Source organism: Piliocolobus tephrosceles, chromosome 4 (genome assembly GCF_002776525.5).
Source record: "Piliocolobus tephrosceles isolate RC106 chromosome 4, ASM277652v3, whole genome shotgun sequence".
NCBI lineage: Eukaryota > Metazoa > Chordata > Mammalia > Primates > Cercopithecidae > Piliocolobus > Piliocolobus tephrosceles.
The window spans coordinates 11,415,879-11,431,681 of record NC_045437.1 but is presented as its reverse complement, the minus strand read 5'-3'; positions in this window follow the sequence as shown (position 1 = coordinate 11,431,681).

Here is a 15,803-nt window from a genome sequence, read left to right as displayed (position 1 = left end):
CAAATATACATGTGTTGATATATATCTGTTATTAATTTTACTTTGTTATTAATTTCATCTTCTACCTATATATATATATGATGGGTTATGTTAGTGTCTGTGTGTATGTGTGCACCAATTTTTATCATATGATTCATTTATATTTCTTAACTATTTCTGCATTCAATATACTTGCTGTTTTAAACAAAATAATTTTAGCAAATGGATGTTACTTGAATACATGAGATTGAAGGGCAAATTATTGGTACTATAGATTCTGGTACTATTTGTTAATTAAATGGCTTTCATTTTGTTGTTGTTGATGTTTAATTTTTTTATTTCCATGGGTTATTGGGGAACAGGTAGTGTTTGGTTGTGTGAGTAAGTTCTTTAGTGGTGATTCATGAGATTTTGGTGCACTCATCACCTGAGTAGTATACACTGCACCCTATTTGTAGTCTTATTATCCCTCACTCCTTTCCCACAATTTCCCCATGAGTCCCCAAACTCCATTGTGTCATTCTTATGCCTTTGCATCCTCATAGTTTAGCTCCCACTTATGAGTGAGAACATGTGATGTTTGGTTTTCCATTCCTGAATGACTTCACTTACAATAATAGTCTCCAATCTCATCCAGGTCGGTGTGAATGCCATTAATTCATTTCTTATTATGGCACAGTAGTATTCCATCATATGTATATACCACAGTTTCTTTATCCACTCATTGATTGATGGGCATTTGGGTGGGTTCCATGCTTTTGCAATTGAGAATTGCACTGTTAGAGATAGGCATTTGCAAGTATCTTTTTTGTGTAAAGACTTCTTTTCCTCTGGTTGGATACCCAGCAGTGGGATTGCTGGATCAAATGGTTGTTCTATTTTAGTTCTTTAAAGAATCTCCATGCTGTTTTCCATAGTGGTTGTACTAGTTTACATTCCCACTAGCAGTGTGGAAGTGTTCCTTGTTCACTGCACTCACGCCAACATCTACTATTTTTTTTATCTTTTTATTATGACGATTCTTAGAGGAGTAAAATGATATCATATTGTGGTTTTGATTTCAATTTTCCTGATCATTAGTGACATTGAGCATTTTTTCATGTGTTTATGGGCCATTTATATATCTTCTTTTGAAAATTATCTATTCATGTCCTTAGACTTTTTGATGGAATTGTTTGTTTTTTTTTTCTTGCTGATTTGTTTGCGTTTGTTGTAGATTCTGGATATTAGTCCTTTGTCAGATGTGTAGATTGTGAAGATTTTCTCCCACTCTGTGGGTTGTCTGTTTGCTCTACTCACTGTTCCTTTTGCCATGCAAGAGCTCTTTAGCTTAATTAAGTCCCAGTTATTTATCGTTGTTTTTAGTGCATTTGCTTTTGGGTTTTTGGTCATGAAATCCTTGGCTAAGCCAATGTCTAAAAGGGTTTTTCCAATGTTATCGTCTAGAATTTTTATAGTTTTAGATCTTAGATTTAAGTCTTTAATCCATCTTGAGTTGATTTTTGTGTAAGTTGAGAGGTGAGGATCCAGTTTCATTCTCCTGCATGTGGCTAGCCAGTTTTCCCAGCACTGTTTATTTCCCACTTCATGTTTTTGTTTGCTTTGTCAAAGATCAGTTGGCTGTAAGTATTTGGGTTTATTTTTGGGTTCTCCATTCTGTTCCATTGGTCTATTTGCCTATTTTTTATACCAATACTCTGCTGTTTTGGTGACTATGGCCTTATAGTATAGTTGGAAATCAGATTTGTTCTTTAGGCTTAGTTTTGCTTTGGCTATGCTGACTTGCTTATTGTTCCATATGAATTTTATAATTGGTTTTTCTAATACTGTGAAGAATAATGGTGGTATTTTGACAGGAACTGCATTGAATTTGTAGATTGCTTTTGGCAGTATGGTCATTTTCAAAATATTGATTCTACTCATCCATGAGCATGGGATGTGTTTCCACTTGTTTGTGCCGTCTATGATTGCTTTCAGCAGTGTTTTGTAGATTTAGGTCTTTCACCTCCGTGGTTGGGTATATTCCTAAGTTTTCTTTTATAGCTATTATAAAAGGGGTGGAGTTATTGATTTGATTCTCAGATTAGTCACTGTTTATATATAGAATAACTACTGATTTTTGTAGAAGTACAAGATTAATTTTTTTATCTGGAAACTGCTGAATTCTTTTATCAGTCCTAGGAGATTTCTAGAGGAGTCTTCAGGGTTTTCTAAGTAAACAATCATATCATCAGCAAACAGCAACAGTTTGACCTCCACTTTACCAATTCAGATGCCCTTTATTTCTTTCTCTTGTCTGATTGCACTGACTAGAATTCCATTATTATGTTGAAGAGGAGTGGTAAGAGTGGGCATCTTTGTCTTGTTACAGTTCTCAGAGGGAATGCTTTCTACTTTTTCCCATTCAGTATTATGTTGGCTGTGGATTTGTCACATATGACTTTTATTACATTGAGGTAAGTCCCTTGTATGCCAATTTTTCTCAGAGTTTTAATCATAAAGGCATGCTGGATTTTGTGGAATAATTTTTCTGTATTTATTGAAATGATCATGTGATTTTTGTTTTTAATTCTGTTTATGTGGTGCATTACATTTATTGACTTGCATATATTAAACTATCCCCACATCCCTGGTATGAAGCCCACTTGATCATGGTGGATTATCTTTTTGATATATTTTGGGATTTGGTTAGCTAGTATTTTGTTAAGGATTTTAGCATCCATGTTCATTAGGGGTATTGGTCTGTAGTTTAGTTTTTTTGTTATGTTCTTTCCTGGTTTTGGTACTAGTGTGATACTGGTTTCACGGAATGATTTAGGGAGGGTTCCCTCTTTCTCTATCTTATGAAATAGTGTCAATAGGATTCCTACAGTTCTTCTTTGAATGTCTGGTGGAATTGTGCTGTGAATCCATGTGGTCCTGGACATTTTCTTGTTGGTAACTTTTTAATTACCATTTCAATCTTGCTGCTTTTTATCGGTCTGTTCAGGGAATCTAATTCCTCCTGATTTAAGCAAGGAGGGTTGTATCTTTCTAAGAATTTATCCATCTCCTCTAGGTTTTCTAGTTTATATGCAAAAAGGTGTTCATAGTAGCCTTGAACGATCATTTGTATTTCTGTGGTGTCAGTTGTACTATCTCCCGTTTTGTTTTGTATTGAGCTTATTTGAATATTCTCTCTTCTTTTCTTATTTATCTTGCTAAAGGTCTATCACTTTTATTTATCTTTTCAAAGAACCAGATTTTTGTTTCACTTATCTTTTGTACTATTTTGTTTCCATTTTATTGAATTCTGTTCTGATATTGGTTATTTTCTTTCTTCTGCTGGGTTTCCGTTTGTTTTTTTTTCTTGTTTCTGTAGTTCCTTGAGGTGTGACCTTAGATTGCCTGTCTGTGCTCTTTCAGACATTTTGATGTAGGCATCTAGGGCTATGAACTTTCCTCTCAGCATCACCTTTGCTGTATCCCAGAGGTTTTGATAGGTTGTGTCAATATTGTCATTTAGTTCAAAGAATTTTTTAATTTCCATCTTGATTTCATTTTTGACCCAATGACCATTCAGGAGCAGGTTTTTTAATTTCCATGTATTTGCATGGTTTTGAGAGTTTCTTTTGGAGTTGATTTCCACTTTTATTCCACTGTGGTCTGAAAGAGTACTTGATAAAATCTCAATTTTCTCGAATTTATTGAGGCTCATTTTGTTGCCTATCACGTGGTCTACCTTGGAGAATGTTCCACGTGCTGTTGAATGTTTATGCTGTGGTTGTTGGGTGGAATGTTGTGTGTATATCTGTTAAGTTCATTTGTTCCAAAGTATATTTTAAATCCATTGTTTCTTTGTTGACTTTCTGTCTTAATGATCTGTCTAGTGTTGTCAGTGCAGTATTGAAATTCCCATTTGAGTCTGTCTCATTTCTTAGGTCTATTAGTAATTGTTTTACAAATTTGGGAGCTGGGAGCTCCAGTGTTATGTGCATATATGTTTAGGATTGTGATATTTTCCTGTTGGACAAGGCCTTTTGTCATTACATAGTGTCCTTCTTTGTCTTTTTTAACTGCTATTGGTTTAAAGTTTGTTTTGTCTGATATAAGACTAACTACTCCTGCTCACTTTCCATGTCCATTTGTATGAAATGTCTTTTCCCACCCCTGTAACTTAAGTTTATGTAAGTCCGTATGCATTAGCTGAGTCTGTTGAAGGCATCAGATGGTTGGTGAACTCCTATCCATTCTGCAATTCTGTATCTTTTAAGTGGAACATTTGGGTCATTTACATTCAATGTTATTACTGAGACGTGAGGTACCATTCCATTCATCATGCTATTTGTTGGCTGTGTGTCTTGTTTTTCTTTAGTTTTGTTTTGGTTTTTTAAATTGTATTTCATTTTATAGATCCTGTGAGATTTATGCTTTAAAGAAGTTCTGTTTTGATGTGTTTCCAGGATTTGTTTCAAGATTTAGAGCTCCTTTTAGTAGTTCTTGTAGTGGTGGCTTGGTTTTGGTGAATTCTCTCAGCATTTGTTTCTCTGAAAAAGACTGTATCTTTCCTTCAAATATGAAGCTTAGTTTTGCTGGATACAAAATTCTTGGCTGACAATCATTTTGTTTGAGGAGGCTGAAGATAGGGCCCCAATCCTTCTAGCTTGTAGGATTTCTGCTGAGAAATCTGCTGTTAATCTGATAGGTTTTCCTATGTAGGTTACCTGGTGCTTTTGCCACACAGCTCTTAAGAGTGTTTCTTTCCTCTTAACTTTAGATAATCTGATGACAATGTGCTTAGGCGATAATCTTTTTGCAATGAATTTCCCAGGTGTTCTTTATGCCTCTTGTATTTAGATGCCTATATCTCTAGCAAGGCTGGGGAAGTTTTCCTCAATTATTCCCTCAAATATGTTTTCCAAACTTTTAGATTTCTATTCTTCCTCAGGAACACCAATTATTCTTAGATTTGGTCATTTAACACAATCCCAGACTTCTTGGAGGCTTTGTTCACATTTTCTTAATGTTTTTTATTTGTCTTTGTTGGATTGGGTTAATTTGAAGACCTGGTCTTCAAGTTCTGAATTTTTTTTTTTTTTTTTTTTTTTTTTTTTGAGACGGAGTCTTGCTCTGTCGCCTGGGCTGGAGTGCAGTGGCCGGATCTCAGCTCACTGCAAGCTCCGCCTCCCGGGTTTATGCCATTCTCCTGCCTGCCTCAGCCTCCAGAGTAGCTGGGACTACAGGCGCCCGCCACCTCGCCTGGCTAGTTTTTTGTATTTTTAGTAGAGACGGGGTTTCACCGTGTTAGCCAGGATGGTCTCGATCTCCTGACCTCGTGATCCGCCCGTCTCCGCCTCCCAAAGTGCTGGGATTACAGGCTTGAGCCACCGCGCCTGGCAGTTCTGAATTTTTTTTATTCTCTTTGTTCAATTCTATGGCTGAGACTTTCCAGAGCATTTTGCATTTCTGTAAGTGTGTCCACCATTTCCTGAAGTTCTGATTTTTTAAATTTATGCTATCTATTTCATTGACTATTTCCCCCTTCACTTTTTGTGTCATTTTTTTAAATTTCCTTAAATCAGGCTCCACCGTTCTCTGGTGCCTCCCTGATTCGCTTAATAACTAACCTTCTGAATTCTTTTTCAGGTAAGTCAGGGATTTCTTCTTGGTTTGGGTCCATTGCTGGTGAGCTAGTGTGATTTTGGGGGGTTGTTAAATAATCTTGTTTTGTCATATTACTAGACTTGGTTTTCTGGTTCCTTCTCATTTGGGTGGGCTCTATCAGAGGGAAGGTCTAGGACTGAAGGCTGTTGTTCAGAGTCTTGAATTTCTCTCCCATAAAAGTTTTTCCTTTCTCTGCCACATTAAAAGGCTGCAAATTCTCCAAACGTTTGCCCTCTAATTCCCTTTTAAATATAAATTTGAACCTTGGGTCATTTCTTTACTCCCATATGATTTCTCTCATCTCCTTCTTTCTCTCATCTCTGAACTAAATTAACACTCTTTAGTTCTAGCTTCCATAGATCCCTAGGGCATGAACAGAATGCAGCCAACCTCTTTGCTAAGGTACAACATGGGTGACCTTTGCTCTAGTTCCCAAAAAGCTCCTCATGTCTATCTGAAAACTTATCAACCTGGACTGCACTGTTTATATCACTATCAGCATTTTAGTCACAACAATTTAACCAGTCTCTAAGAAGTTCCAAACTTTCCCTCATCTTCTAGTCTTCTGAGCCCTCCAAACTCTTCCAACCTCTACTCATTATCAAGTTCCAAAGCTGCTTCCACATTTTCAGGTATCTTTATATTAACACCTTAATCCTCAGTACCAATTTTCTGTGTCAGGTCATTCTTGCTTTTCCATAAAGAAATATCTGAAACTGGGTAATTTATATGAAAAGAAGTTTAATTGGCTCATGGTTCTGCAGGCCGCATAGGAAGCATAGCAGCATCTGCTTCTGAGAAAACCTCAGGGAGCTTTCACTCATGGTAGAAGGTGAACCAGGAGCAGAAATCTCACATGGTGAAAGCAGGAGCAGGAGAGTGGGAGGCGCCACACTTTTAAACAGCCAGATCTCATGAGAAGTCAGTCACTATTGTAGGGAGAGAACCAAGGTGGATGGTGCTAAACATTCATGAGAAATCCACCCCTATGTTCAAATAACCTCTCTCCAGACCCCACTTCCAATACTGGGGATTACGTATCAACATGAGGTTTGACCAACCTAAACAAACTACATAAGATATATCTATTTGGCCATGTGCGGTGGCTCACGCTTGTAATCCCAGCACTTTCGGACGCTGAGGTGGGTAGATCATGAGGTCAGGAGTTTAAGACCAGCCTGGCCAATATAGTGAAACCCCATCTCTACTAAAAATAAAAACAAAAAATTAGCTGGGTGTGGTGGTGGACACCTGTAATCTCAGCTACTTGGGAGGCTGAGGCAGGAGAATTGCTTGAACCCAGGAGGCGGAGGTTGCAGTGAGCTGAGATCACACCACTGCACTCTAGCCTGGGTAACAGAGATAAACTCCATTAAAAAAAAAAAAAAGATACATTTATTTGTTTGTTAATTTGTTTATGGAGAGAGGCAAATACATGTCTTCTATGGGCTGTTTTCCCCCATTTCAGAGCCACGAAATTTCACTGGTCTTTCACTTATTTTATGTTAATTTTATGCACAGCAATTCACACCTAGAGTTTTGTAGTTCTGGAAGCTGACTTTTCCCTCCAGTCATCCCAGGATTTTTTTTGATGGCAGCCATCCTAACCACTTTCGAGTGCCAGTATGTAATTCCTCTTATCTTCTTATCTAGGGAGCAGGACAGCACTTTGAGGCACCCACCATTAGGCAAGGATCTTATTTTAAGCTCCCTCCCTTGTGCACAATCAAGGATTTACCGTCATGTCCTTCTTGAATAATAACCTCCCTGCCAGCAGCCCTAGGAGCTTTGCCTAGGTACCAAATCCTTATGACGGCCATGGTATCAGCTCCCACTTGGTGTGCAGCTTCCCTCTTCATTTCTGCCCCATTAGGACTTTCTTTCTTTCAAGGTTGACAACAAGGTTTTCAACATCATCTTTTTGAGAAACAACTTCTGCCTAGAATGATATGGCTTGGCTCTGTGTCATATCCAAATATCATCTCAAATTGTAATCCCACGTGTCAACGGAGGCACTTGGTGGGAGGTGATTGGATTTAGGGGTTGGTTTCCCCCATGCTATTCTCATGATAGTCATTGAGTTCTCATAAGATCTGATAGTTTAAATGCATAGTACTTCCCCTGTCTTTCTCTCTTTCTCTCCTACTGCCATTAAGATGTACCTTGCTTCCCCTTCACCTTCTGCTATGATTATAAGTATCCTGGGATCTCCCCAGCCACAAGAAAATGTGAGTCAATTAAACCTCTTTTGTTTATAAATTACTCAGCCTCAGGTAGTTCTTTATAGCAGGGTGAAAAATGGACTAATACAGAAAACTGGTACCTGCAGAGTGGGCCACTGCTATAAGATAACCTAAAAATGTGGAAGTGACTTTGGAACTGGGTAATGGGCAGAGGTTGAAATTGTTTGGAGGACTCAGCAAAAGACAGGAAGATGTGGGAAAGTTTAGAACTTCCTAGATTCTTGTTGAATAATTTTGACCAAAATGCTAATAGCGATATGGACAATGAACTCCAGGCTGAGGTAGTCTCAGATGGAGATAAGGAACTTCTTGGGGACTGGAGCAAAAGTCACTCTTGTCATACTTTAGCAAAGAAACTGAAGGCATTGTGCCCCTGCCTAGAAATCTGTGGAACTTTGTACTTGAGAGTTATGACTTAGGGTATCTGGCAGAAGAGCTTTCTAAGCAGCAAAGCATTCAATAGATGACCTGGCTCTTTCTAAAAGTGTACAGCCATATTCATTCACAAAGAGATCACTTGACATTGGAACTTATGTTTAAAAGGAAAGCATAATAAAAAAAGTTTGGAAAATTTGCAACCTGACCATGCAGTAATAAAGAAAATCCCATTTTCTGGGGAGAAATTCAAGCTACCAGCTACAGAAATTTGCGTAAGTAATGAGGAGACTTATGTTGATAGCCAAGATAATAGGGAAAGTGTCTCCAGGGCATTTCGGGGTCTTCATGACAACCCCTCTAATCACAGGCCCAGAGACCTAGAAGGGAAAAATGGTTTTGTGGGCCCACCCCAGGGCCCTGCTGCTCTGTGCAGCCTTGGGATATGGTGTCCTGTGTCCTAGCTGCTCCAGTTCCAACCATCGTTAAAATCAGCCAAGGTACAGCTTGGGCCATTGCTTCAGAGGGTGCAAGCCCCAAGCACTCATGGCTTCCATGTGATGTTGGGCCTGTGGGTGCACAGAAGACAAGAGTTGGGCTTCAGGAGTCTCAGTCTGTATTTCAGAGGATGTATGGAAATGCCTGGATTTCTAGGCAGAAGTCTGTTGCAGGGCTGGAGCCCTCATAGAGAACCTCAACTAGGGCAATGCAAAGGGGAAATGAGGGGTTGGAGCCCCCACACAGAGTCCCCACTAGGGCACTGCCTAGTGGAACTGCAAGAGGAGGGCCACCATTCTCCAAATCCTGGAATGGTAGACCCACTGACACCTTGCGCCTTGCACCTGGAAAAGCTGCAAGCACTCGATGCCAGGCCCCAAAAGCAGCTGCAGGAGCTGTACCCTGCAGAGCCACAGCAGTGATGTTGCCCAAGGCCATTCAAACCCATCTCTTGCCTCAGGATGCCGTGGTTGTGAAACATGGAGTCAAAAGAGATTACTTTAGAACTTTAAGATTAAATGACTACCCTGTCGGGTTTTGGACTTGCATGAAGCCTGTGGCCCCTTTGTTTTGGTCAATTTCTCCCACTTGGAATGAAGCTATTTACTTAATGCCTATACCCCCATTTAATCTTGGAAGTAACTAATTTGCTTTTTATTTCACAGGTTTATAGGCGGAAGGGATTTGCCTTGTCTCAGATGAGACTTTAGACTTGAACTTTTGAGTTAATGCTAGAATGAGTTGAGACTTTGGGAGACTGTTGGGAAGGCATGATTGGTTTTGAAATGTGAAAAGAACATGAGATTTGGGAGGGGTCAGGGGCAGAATTATAGTGTTTGGCTCTGTGTCCCCACCCAAACCTCATCACAAATTGTAATCCCCACGTGTCAAGGGAGGGACCTGATGGGAGGTGATTGGATCATGGGGCCAGTTTCCCCCATGTTGTTCTCATGTTAGTGAGTGAGTTCTCAGGAAAGCTGATGGTTTAGAAGTGTGACACTTCCTCCCACCGCTCACCAGCATGTAAGATGTGCCTTGCTTACCCTTTGCTTTCTGCCATGATTATAAGCATCCTAAGGCCTCCGCAGCCATGTGGAATTGTGAGTCATTAAACCTTCTTAGTTTATACATTACCCAGTCTTAGATAGTTCTTTATAGCACTGTGAAAACAAACTAATACATAGGACGAACAAATCTAGGATGACTATCACTTCACCCTAACAATTAGAAAATGCTGGTTAAAAAACAAAACTTTGGTGCAATTCATCACCAGGATCTCCCTCTCTTTTCCTCATCCATATACATAAACTCTTCTCCCACAGAAAAAAACTCTGGTTCCCAAATATTTACACAGTTATTCATTTGTTTAGTACTGCTGTACACATCAAGTCATTTTAGAATTAGAACTTTCATGACATGAACAACAAAAAATTCCCTAAATAAAGTCCAAATTTTCTGTTTGTTTCTTTTTATCTTTAATTTGTATTCCATTGAAGGTATATATGACTGAAGACACAGGCCACTCAAAAGTTACTTGGATTAGTTCTGTGTTTATTTTTTAAGATGTTGTTATTTTAGTTCCTTTAAGAGTTTTGTCACATTTAAAGAAATAGTATGTCATAGACTGTGTAAGTCAATGACTTAAATTGTAATATCCAAGGTAACTATTAAAAGAATACTAAAATCATGTTTAATTAATGATATAATTGTAGGGAAAAATGACAAAAATATGTTTGATTAGTACAAAGAAGGCAAGAAATTAGAAAAATGATTTTTTAAAAATTAAATAGACAGCAAATAGAAGAATAAAATGTATATATTGATAATTACATTAATTATAAATTGACTAAATAAGTCGTAACAGTTAAAAATATGATGACGAAAAAGTTATAAGCACAATTGCTTCATCATTAAAAAGTGTGTAATGAAATTTATACTTAATTACTGATTATTAGGATAGATCTAATGTTAGCTCTTATACCTACTATAATTTTAAAGTCATCCATGAGTTAATGATAATTTGAGTATCTGCAATAAGTACAGTGTATCATAAAAATAAAGATAATTTCCATTGGTGAAAAAGTCTCAAGGACTTCTTTTTTTTTGGTTATGTGATCTGTGCAAATCAACTACTTCTTATGATGGTTGTCTGCTTACATTCATAAAGGAAAGACCCACTAAATTTAAGTCAGTGATTGTGAAGACAAGATTTTAAGTATCTTCTATTCATTATATTGTAGATCAATGAAATTCTTATCATGTCTCCTCTGTGTACTCTAAATGAAGAATTTCTGTTTTAGAGAAATAGAAGTTTGATATGGTTTGTTCACTGGATATGAGTGACTGTGTGTAGGTACACCAGCCATGCATAGTGGATATCAAGGGTGAGAAGAAAAGAGAGGGAACATCTGCAGGGTCTCATGCCAATAAGGGGGATTTTAGATTTTAACCCATAGATGACAGAAAATCATCAAGGATATTGAATGGGGTAATGTCATGATGGATGCTTTTGTTCTTAGAATGTGCATTGAAACTCAAGTAAGTGTTCACAGTAGCCCCAAGAATGCTCAGTAATAGGATTTAAGGCATTTTGGGCAGTTAAAAATTCAAGGCATTTACTGCATCCCTACCAGCCATGTCACTTTTACAAGAAATAGATACCGTTAATATTTCATTCTCTTTAGAATTCTTATAAATATAGTTCTACTGAAAAATATGACTTTTGGATCATCATTATTCATAAAATTGTTGGTAAATCTTTCTGAAAAAAAATCCTCAGTGAAAGGTGTTTGTTACCTTCCGCTTTCAGGTGAGAGTAATATTTTAATCAAAAAGAGTCAACAAAAAGTGTTTTCAGAGAGGAATCTTTGCTGCCATCCGATATCCCCTTTGTTCCCAACTGGCAAATATCTTTATTTTATTTATTTATTTTTTTGAGATGGAGTCTCATTCTGTCGCCCAGGCTGGAGTGCAGTGGCACAGTCTCGGCTCACTGCAACCTCTGCCTCCAGGTTTCAAGCGATTTTCCTGCCTTAGTCTCCTGTTTAGCTGGAATTACAGATGTGCACCACCACGCCCAGCTAATTTTTGAGAATGAGAAGAAGTTTCGCCATGTTGGCCAGGCTGGTCTCAAACTCCTGACCTCAAGTGATCATTCGGTCTCCCAAAGTGCTGGGACTACAGGTGTGAGCCACCACACCCGGCCTAACTGGCAAATGTCTTTAATGTATCCTCTGTTTTCACAGATGGGTGTAAATTCTACCTTAATTCAGCTGATTGTTAAAAGTTTGTTTCTTCCCCAACAAATACATGGAATATCATTACAGATGCCTGTAAGGGAATAATATCGAGTCTTCTGTCATTCTGTATCTTGTAAAAGTTTCATTGAGACAAACAAATATTAATATGACATGCAAAATTTAAAAAGATGTGAGCTTCATTAGATTTGAAATCATGGAAACAATGCAGAAAAACATTGTGTGTGTGTTTTTGCCATCTCTGGATGTTCTGACATCTAATGCTGACTGTATTACCCAGTTTGATCCAAATTTTTTACATGTGCTGATGTAACTAATCATATTTTCCAATGCTAATCGTCATGACTTAGAGTTTATGTTTATGAGCATGCTAAAAACTTGTAGTGAACCTTTGTCTTTTATGGTAATTAGCAGAGTCTGGTTACGGTGTGAATTACTCAAACCCCTGCCCTACATTGTAACAGAGTAAGGAGAAAAAGAGAAAAGGTAACACTTCACAGTCTCTTGTTGATATCCTACGGAAGGTATACCTTAAAGCAAACATCCAAATATTATCATCCAAATTTAAACTGATTATAAAGTTATAAACAAAATAAATTATAAACAATTTAAAAAATAAAGATACTTGTTTATGTCTCCCAAGAACAAACTCAAATAAAAAGTCCTTGAATTAATGCCAAATTGACTTTAATTTCATTATCACATTACTGGTTTGTAGTACAATATACCATATCTTTCATATGTCGAAGCTTCAAAAGAATCTAAGGTCAAATCAAAGATCGTGTTTAATCAAAACAAGAGCAAAAGGAAGTAAAAATATCTTTACAAAATGTTAAGATTCTCATATTCTATGATCATAATTATCAGCCTCTTCACCTTAAAAACTATCAGGGTAGTTCAATTCGAACATCTCTACCAGTATTTTCTACCAAGCTGCCCTTAAGTACTGTAATTAGAAACTCATTAGTAACATTAGATTTTTCTTTGCCCAGTAGAGGGCAGTGCTACATATGGAAACCAGCTTGTTACTTGGTTCTTTGAGAGTTTGTGAATGAATGACCCCATCAACTCCTGCACCTAGTATAACTCGATTTTGCTTCTTAAAATAGAGAATCAAATTCGACGGAACTAAGTGGCAATAGAGATATGGAGAAGTAAAATGTCCACACAGCAAAGCAATAACTACAGAGCTGTGGCCGCATTGATAACACTAATAGTGTTTAATATGAGTTGCACAAGTGTTTTCAAGTAATGAGTCAAATAGCAATGTACATGAGAGTCAGAGATTAGATAATTCTTCAGAATTAATATTCAAAAGTATTATTAGAAGAACATATAAATTATCTTTAGTTGTCTTCTTGCTTACTAGAATTAAGGTAGGTAACGTCCCTAAAGAGTAATGCTCTGAAAAATAACCGAATTTAAGATGATGTAAATTCCACCCTTGAAGCTTTTTCTCCAGTTGAATCTTCACAGTGATTGATTCATTCTTTTGGATTAAAAATGCCAAATGCATGAGCTGGTTTTAGTTCACTGCGCTGTATCTTATGATAATATCAATATCCTAGCACCAAAAATTGAAGCAATCTATTTTCAGAGACACTGAAACAATAGCAAAAAATAGGTTTTTTTCCCGACATCCTGGCACTTTACTTTAAAAAACCAGGCACTGTAATATGTGTAATATGTAATTTTTTGAGAAAGACAACATCTACTCTTTTCTACCATAGGTAGCTTCATTTGTTTCTACTCTATAAACTTATCAGAGCAGCTCCTAAAAATTACTATGGTAATTTGACAGCTACATCATCTTGACCCATATCCTCTTAGATAGAAAGTTTACCTTCAAATATTTCCCCAATATTTCTTAATTTTAATTATTCCTTTAAACCCATTTGATTTTTTATTTGTAAGCATAAATTTAATTAATTATTTGAAAAATACTTCATTCTGGATGTGTAGTCTTTAGATCCCCTTTTTCCAATTTATAAGTTTAGGAAGAAGTTATGTCTTCTTTATTTTGTGAGGTGCTTAGAAATAAATATTTGATGATGATGATAAAGCTCCCATAGGATTTCTTCTCTACTCCATTATCTAAATGTTCACTAAGAGGAATGTCTAAAATAATTCAATAAGTATGAACATGAGTTAAACATTTCCAGTTAATTCATGTTGCAGCACCTAAGTCAACACTGCCATATGCTGACTCTCCTATTAAAGCTCTCTTCAGGGAGGAGAAGAAATTGGTAATCTGATAGAAAATTACCATTCAAAAGAGTTACTTTTTAAAAAGATACCGCCTCCACTACACATTATTTTATATGTCATTCTTCGACTTGAAAAATACGTACCCAAATTTTTCTATGAAAACAAATGTCTTGATATAAATTATTAAATGAAAGAAGCAAAGCCAATCTGGATGAGAGAAAACTGTTTTATAACACACAGTGAAATGCTCTTAGTTTAGTTTTTAGTTTAATTTGTAGCACCATTGTAATTTTAGATTCTGCTACTTACTTACCTGGGTTAACCTGGTGATCATAGTGAGTTGGAGGTAATATTATGTTTCTTCAAAGGCTAAGGCAAGTATTATAGGGAAATATATACGACACACCTGTCATAAGGACCAGGATGTGTTTGTTGACTAGTAAATACTTACGACTCTTATTAGCTCCGCAAATCACTTTCTATTTGATGTTGGGCAAATAATTAACTTCTTTGAATCTCTTCTTCACCGCTCAAATTGGAATTATAATACCCACTTGTTTTACCAAAGAGCGATGTAAATTTGAGATGAGATAATAATAAACGTGAAAGTGTGAAAACACTTTGCAAGTGGCTGAGTGCCGTATAAATATTAGGATATATAATTAATTGGGAATATACACAGAAATTAAAACTGGCCTAAGAAAAACTCTATTGCATACTTCATCATCTGGGGACATTGTTTAGAAAGATCATATTGAATGAAAAGTTTACAATAAGTTGTAGAGAGCAGATCATTGCTTATAACATGACTGTAATTTTTATTTACTTTGTGAAAAATCATGTTTACATTTTTCAGAGTTTTGCCTGAATATCGATGGATTGATTTAGTTGGTCAGAACTAATAGTGTCGACTATATTTGTAAAGTACAAGACTCCCAAGATACATCACATTTTTCTTTTTGAGATAAATTTTATTTTTAAATAGGTTAGTTTCATATATTCACACAGAAGGAAAACTTTGCTGACAATTTGTTGATGAGAAACCCTGGCCAATATGACAGAGATTTCTATTTGGGATCACTGTATGTATTGTGTCTCCCACCTGGGAGTTCTGTAAGGGACAGAGGTCACGGATGGCATAACTGTTGTCTCCGAAGGAAGCAATGCATCTTGCATCCCTCTGAAGAGTCATCTCACGATGAGTATTATTGAGAGCCAAGTCCTCCCTGACTCAAGAAGAGAAAAAGAAAAAGTGCTCCTCAGAGAAAGTGTTCCTCAGAAGCACTTTCTAGAAAGAAAAGTGTTCCTTTCAGTGCCTCTTCCCTCAGACAACCACATCTCCTTCTGTGTCCTCAGAATGCCCATTCAGAACTGCCTTCCACAGCTGATAAGGAAAAGCTACTTCTGTGCTTAAACATTATTAGTAGCTCTAGGGGTATTAGCCATACCTAATAGATCTGTCCATCGTTTTATTTAGCTACTTGTTTAAGCTAGAATTCCCAACCTCCTAAACACACACACACACTGAACACACTAACTATATACAGATAGATAGATAGATAGATAGATAGATAGATAGATAGATAGATAGATAGATAGA